Source organism: Chionomys nivalis, chromosome 5 (genome assembly GCF_950005125.1).
Source record: "Chionomys nivalis chromosome 5, mChiNiv1.1, whole genome shotgun sequence".
Taxonomy (NCBI): domain Eukaryota; kingdom Metazoa; phylum Chordata; class Mammalia; order Rodentia; family Cricetidae; genus Chionomys; species Chionomys nivalis.
The window spans coordinates 62,008,554-62,015,613 of NC_080090.1; the positions used below are offsets into that span (position 1 = coordinate 62,008,554).

General features: G+C 38.1%; 1 non-coding gene across 1 annotated transcript; it reads left to right on the forward strand.

The window, feature by feature from the left end:
• The first annotated feature begins 6,586 nt into the window (after positions 1 to 6,586).
• On the forward strand, positions 6,587 to 6,777 carry LOC130875263 (U2 spliceosomal RNA). Its single transcript, XR_009057195.1, has one exon. It is a non-coding gene; the product is annotated as a U2 spliceosomal RNA (small nuclear RNA).
• The last annotated feature ends 283 nt before the right edge of the window (positions 6,778 to 7,060 follow it).

Sequence of the window (7,060 nt, forward strand, 5' to 3'; positions counted from 1 at the left end):
TAGGGTATAGACACAGCAAGCAAGCAACCCAAGGAAAGAAACCCAGTGATCTAAAGAGGTGCAAGAGCTCGCTCGTATTGGGTTTCTTTGAAGAGCAAGCTTTGACAGGGAGTCCGGCTGAGCTTGCCAGTTAGGAGAGGAGGAAATAGCATCTGTAGCAGTTATGAGAATGTGTCACAGTGGTTTGGGATTTTAATCCCAGCTGTCATGGTATGAACCCATGGCTTGGGCAGAGTTTATGTTATTTCTGTGGGTTCTCTCATATGTTATGCCTTTCGGATTTTTTTTTTTTTGCAATGCCAACATGCCAAGCAATACTGCAGCAATGCAGAACATGCCACAGTACCTGGCAGGGAGTAAATAGAGCCTGTTAATATTTGAAAGAAAAGGCAGGAAGCCCTGGGGACACTTTCCTCCCCACATCTTTGATTTTGACAGGGTCTCCCATAAATGCTTTGTTAGGGGTTCATACCAAAAATGCCTGTGAGAACCCAGAAGTTGATGGGAGGATTCTTCACTAATTAAACTAATTAGCAATTCACTGTGACTGCCTGTGAGGTTACACTGTCACAGCACCACCAGCACAGGAAAAATAAAAGCATCATTAACAACAGTCTGTCAAAAAAACAAAGCAAAACTTTCTGAAGGATCACTTCCTTCATCTCTTCTTTCCTTTCTCTGGGAAATGGATAGGTGGATAACTAGCCTGAGCAAGCCTTTCTGTGTTTGCGTTCAAAGGATGATTATAACTGTAATAATGACAAAAATGACATCCATCAGAGCATTCCCCACAATCAAATGATACAATAAGGAAACTAAAGCTACGTAAGGATTTCACCTTGAACAAATCCTTACTAGGAGCCATGGAATGAACACCTGACTTTACTGATCTTGGCTAGACAAGCTCAAGGTGCTGAAGTTAGCACACAGGTTGGCTCAGGAACCCTGATGCTGTGGATGAGATTTGCTAACTTGTTGGTGATTTGGTTAACACTGCTGATCCAGAAAGCCCTCAGCCATGGTGATTGATATCACTCATCTAACCCTACTTCTCTTCCTAAAACAGTTTAAGCTGGGCACAGGACCAAGAGAAACAGTGTATAAGCCTGTAATTGCTTTCGTCAATAGACAACAACAAGCAAACAGATCAAGTGTACAGGAATACTGCTAAACTCTGTTCATGTCACATAGTTTGCTTTGTCTAAAACCCTGCAAGAGAATGATAGTGACCACTCTGATTTTATAGATAGTGATGGGCTTAGTGGGAACATATATTTAAGAAAAGTGTGTGTGTGTGTTTGTTTGTGTGTGCGTGTGTGTGTGCATGCTGGAAACCAGCTTCAGTGGAGGTTCACATCCCAAAGATGATGTTTGGACTGTGTGTGGAGTGAGGTGTGGGGCTGACAAGTTCTGAGGATGAACTGGGATGGCTGCTGTTAATCCCAACTGTGAGAATAAGACCGTTGCCATAATTTGGGTCAAATTTGAAGTGAGCTTGATTTTTATATCGGGATGCCCAGTGACTGACTCCTAAGTAGGCTAAAAGAGTAGCCCCAAATCCACCCCCCACCTTTTTTTTCCCTTGAGAAAAAAAGTGTTTCACTATGAAGCTCTGGTTGTCCTGGAACTCTCTCTGTAGACCAGGCTGGCCTGGAACTCACAGAGATCCACCTGCCTCTGATTAAAGGCATGCACCACCACTGCCCAGCTTTCTTGGGGTCCTTTTTAAGGAGTAAAATCACTAGTATTTTTTCTAGAAAGGAGGCACACACACACACACAAAAATCTTTAAAAACATCATATGGTCACTATGTGAATAGGGAGAGAGCTGGGAGGGTTAGAGAGGGCCAGAAATGGTAAGGGTATTCTCAAAAACAAATCAAGATTATGGGTTGGAGAATGTCAGGTTCTAGAAAACAGAGAGTTCAACTCTCCCAATAAATAGAAACTTATTTTTAAAAATACAACATACTGGCTCCTTCCTTCAAAATGGAGTTAGGTAGGTTCCTCACTGCCTGAACATTTATTGGAAAAAGAATGCATCTTTTAAACTATACCATTGCACACAGGATTAAATGGGAAAAGGAGATGTGTGAACTGGGAGGGGGCTTGAGATGACAATAGGCACCGGTCACATGTTAACGGAAGGGCTGCTAGTTCCTCTTGCCAGAGATAAGAATTTCTCCCCTTTCTTAGCAAACAGGAATTTTCTTTAAGCTCCTGAGGAATTGGGGACTTGTCTAAATGCCTGACCTTGGGATAAGGATTTTCTCGAGAATCAGATACTCCATTATAGAATATTGCAGTTTTTTTGTATGCCTTGGTTTATCCAAATAGCTAAAGTTTAAAGTGAGCAAGGACGAAGCTAGACAAACACTACTGTGAACCCTAGTCGACCTTATGAATTTATAAATCTTGATTATCAAATATACCTTATTTATCAAACATATGGTATCTTAATTTTCTAGCAGCTTGGTACTAACGTGCATGGAAGTAAGCAGAGTTATCAGCTATGTGAGCGTACAGTAATGGGGACTTTTTCCAAAAAACTATTTTGTTTAAAGAAACTACGATTGTACACATTTTTATCCTTCACCAAAGCCCAAGCAAAATTTCCCAAAGGGAAAGGCATAAAGTGGGATTCATTAAAAATGGAAGTAAAGGGGTCCTGGAGAACTATGATCCACAAAGTTGAAATGCTGGAACTTTGTCAAGCACCAATGGTTGTCGTGAGGTTCACTCACGTGGTGTGTGTGTTGCAACCTAGGTTCTTTCTTTTCTTTGAAATGTAACAAGGGCATTTTGTTTTAGTTTTGTATTTGCATTTATTCACTGTGCAAAGCTGTAGGTGGAGTTTTTTTTTTTTGGGGGGGGATGCACAGAGACTTACTATTAATAATAAATACGCCACCAACAGCTTAAGCTTGGTTTTTAGCTAGTTCTTATAACTTAAACCAACCAATTTCTATTCATCTATGAGCTGCCCCGAAGTTCATTTACCTCATGCACGTACTTCCTATCCTGATTGTTCTGAATCTCACGGCGTCTCCTCAGACTGTGCCCTTCTTTTTCCCAGCATCTTCCTAGTTCGGCTGTCCTGCCCAATCACTATAGGCCAGTCAGCTCTTTATTAACCAATGAGAATAATACATATTTACAGTGTATGAAGACTGTGCCACAGCACAAAGTGATAGGTATAAAATGACATTTTCAGTCAAGGGTCTCATGTACTTTGACCACGTTTACATGTTATATTGCTGCTTCCTAGTCTCCTTCCTCTTTGCTCTTTTTCTCTTCCTACATTGTGCTCATGGGCATGGTATCTTAAAGGCTATTGGCTGAAGGAGCTCCCACAGCACATTTGCGTATGTTGATGTTACGGTAGCAATAAAGATCCATTTAGAAAAACTCATTCTGGTCAAGAGAATAGAATCTCTGGCCTGGATGGAGACCTAAGAGTAAATGGGCAGGATCAAGCACTTGGCTGAGAAAAGAAGGTAGGCTCACCTTAAGCCATACTAAAGAGATAGGTAGGAAAATTCTAATGAGTCATTGTACTTCTCCTTCCCTGAATCCCTGCCCTACTGCAGTAGCTTACTGGGCCACAGGCATGCGACTTGGCAAGTCTGGCTGATTTTCTGAATTATTTAGAATAACTTCTCCTTTTTTTCTTTCGGTCTTCTTTTCCCTAAGCATGCTTTCCTTAATTCTCCATGTTTTCCCAACATTTTGGGCTTCTGTAGTCTTTGCCTAATGTCTTCTACCTGCTTGTGTCTACTAGTCAACTTGAGTCTGACCTCCATGTCGTCTTGCTTTCCCCCCTCTCCATCCCATTCTCCTGCTTCAGACAGCTCTGAGCTTCTGTATAGCATGCCGGATATGGGATGCTTTCTTTTGAACTCCAATAAATAAAATGATCCTTGTACTTCCATTTGAACCCATTCTTAAATTATTTTGTTAGTAAGACTAAGAATCCCCCAAGAAGGGACACCGATTTCCTCTGTACCAACTAAAAACCATGAAGGGACTCCCCAAATTACAGCATGTGCAAGTCCTGGTGCCTCATATGAGGAAAAGTACAAAGTATTTGTCTTGGAGAGACTGACTTAGTTTGCTAGCATGGTGATCACCAATTACATTCATTTTCCCGTAAACGATATAATTTCATTCTCTTAAGAAAATGTATTCTCTAAAGACAGTATGGCACTGATACAAAAGCAAGATAAAGACACAACAAGAAAGAAAACTATAGATCTATTTCATTGATAAACAGATGCAAAAATCTAAACAAACAAACCAAACCTTGCAAACTGAGCTCTAAATCACATTAAAGAAATCATATATTATGCTTTACAGAATCAGAAAAAAAATCCAAAAATTTTATTTACATCCCAAAGTCCATGAATACACAAAGCAAGTATAAGCAGAAAACACAGCCAGAGAATTACGTTTCCTGGTCTCCTACTGTACCAAGCACAACAGTGACCAAGTGTAGTCCTGGCGCAAACAGAGATGTGTAGAGCAACGGAATGCGACAGAGGCCCAGAAGGAAACACATGGTATGGCTACCCAACTGTTATAAGTGTTTTAGAAATATACACTGGAGAAAAGACAGCCTTTTCATTTAATTTTCCTGGCAAAACTGGATATCTCCCTGCAGAAGAATGGAGGTAGATATGAATCTCTTTACTCTATACAAAGCCAATTTAAACTTGGGTTAAAAACCTTAACTTAAAATGGAAAACATTGAAACTGCTAAAGGAAAATGTAGGGAAATACTTCTGGATATATGCACAGACAAAAAATTCATAAGTAGAACCCCAAGTTTGCGGAATAGTCTCAGAAATAGACAAACAGAATTATATGAAATTAAAAAACTCTTTCATGGCAGAAAAAACTATTAGCAGAGCCTATAGAATGGGAAAATTTTACTCTACTTCAGACATAGGGGTAATATATATATTATTATGTATTATATTTAGATATTTTATTATATATATTATATTTATATACCTGAGATGATGTGAGTTTTAGTTCTTTTGTGATTTGAGTCTGTTTATGTGCTATAGCACACTCATTGATTGGTATATGTTGAACTATGCTTGCATTCCTAAAAATGAAGTCAACTTGGTCATGGTGTATAATTTTCCAAAAGCATTTTTGAATTTTGTTTGCAAATATTTTTTTGAAAAATTTTCTGTGTCTACTCTCATTAAAAAGGTGTTCTGCAAATATCCTGTTTTTGTTGTTGTTTCCAAGTTAAGCCAAGTCAGGGTCATCTGGGAAGAGGGAACTTTAATTGAGGATATAACTACGTTAGATTGACCAATAGACAAACCTGTGTGGACATTTACTTGAATAATGTTTGATGTCTTACTGTGGTCGGTATAACTTCTGGACATGTAGTTCTGGGTAATGTGTGAAAGCAGACTGAGCAAGGTATGGAGAACAAGCCAGGAAGTAGTGTTCCTCCATGGCCTACACTTCAGTTCCTGCCTTGGCTTCCCCCGTGATAAGAGTACAAACTATAGGGTGATATAAAGGGTTTCCTCCCCAGGGTTTTTTCTTTTTTCTTTTTGTTATTGTGTTTCTAGTTTTGTCATTAGGGGAATATTGACTTTATAAAATAAATTTCCCAGTTTTACTTTTTAAAAATAGTTTATGGAATAATTTAAGTATTATTGTTGTTAAGTACCTGGTAGAATTGATCAGTGAGTTCCCTTGGCCCTAGGCTTATTTAAGTTGACAGACTTCATTTCTGGTTCAATTTTATTGTTCATTAGCCTATTTAAACTGTCTGCATACTCCTGTTTTAGTAAGAGTAAGTCTTGTGTTTTGAAAAATTTATCCATTTCTTCTAGATTTCCTAGTTTATTGGAACATGGGTCTTTATTGCTAAATACTTACCTTACTTTCATTAGCATTAGTGGTGATGTAAGTTGTTTTTTTTTTTTTGCCTGGGGTGGGTGGGTGTTGAGATAGGGTTTCTCTGTCTAGCCCTAGGTACACTGGAACTTGTTCTGTAGACCACACAAGTCTCAAACTCACAGAGATCTGCCTGCTTCTGCCTCTTGAGTGCTGGAATTAAAGGCATGTGCCACCTTGCCCAGCAGTGATGTAGTTTTAATCTCTAATTTTATTAATTTGTGTCTTTCTACTTTCTACCAAAGTAGAACCAATTTTTGTTTTTTAATTATTATTTTGAATTTCTAATGTAGTATCCATTTCATTAATTTCTATTCTGATATCCTTTACTTATTTCTGTCTACTAGTTCCGAGTTTTCTCATACTTCTAAGATATTGAAGTTCACCATTAGCTTGTTTGTATGAACTGTCTCTGATTTTTAGATACAGGCTTTCCAAGCTATGATGCTTCTCATTAGACTCCCAAAGGTCATTGTGGACTATGTTGCTGTTTTTATTTAATTCTAGAAGTCATTTTATTTTTCCCACAGTTTCTTCAGTGAACCACTAATTACTTGAGTATATTACTTAATCTTCAGTGTTTGTGTAGTTTCTGTGGCTTCTATTGTCATTAACTTCTAGTTTTATTCCATTATGATAGTATAAAATGTAAGGTATTATCATCGCTTCTCAATCTTTTGGCTAAGATCAAGTATAGTATCTGTTCTTATTAGTTTAATATCTGATACGTCCTCTGTCTGAGGACAATATATTAAATGGATTTTTGGAAATAGGAGTTGGAATAGGAGCTTGCTCTGTCCACTCCATGCATTGACCTGGTATTGCAGTACTTTCAGGAATGGTACACCTCCTCGGGGGAATACACACACACACACACACATACATACATACATACATACATACATATGGTATTATCTATAGTGTTTTCTATTTTCTTAGATATGAGTTGTGACCCAGACTGTAGCATATTTTAGAGATCTCCACAGATGAGAATAATGTATTGTATTGTGCAGCCATTGAATAGAATATTTTGTTAATATTTGTTAAATTTGTTTTGTTCATGAAGTAGTTTAAGCCTATCATTTCTTTATTATTTTATTTTTTGACTGGGTAAGCTGTCAATTGGTAGGAGTAG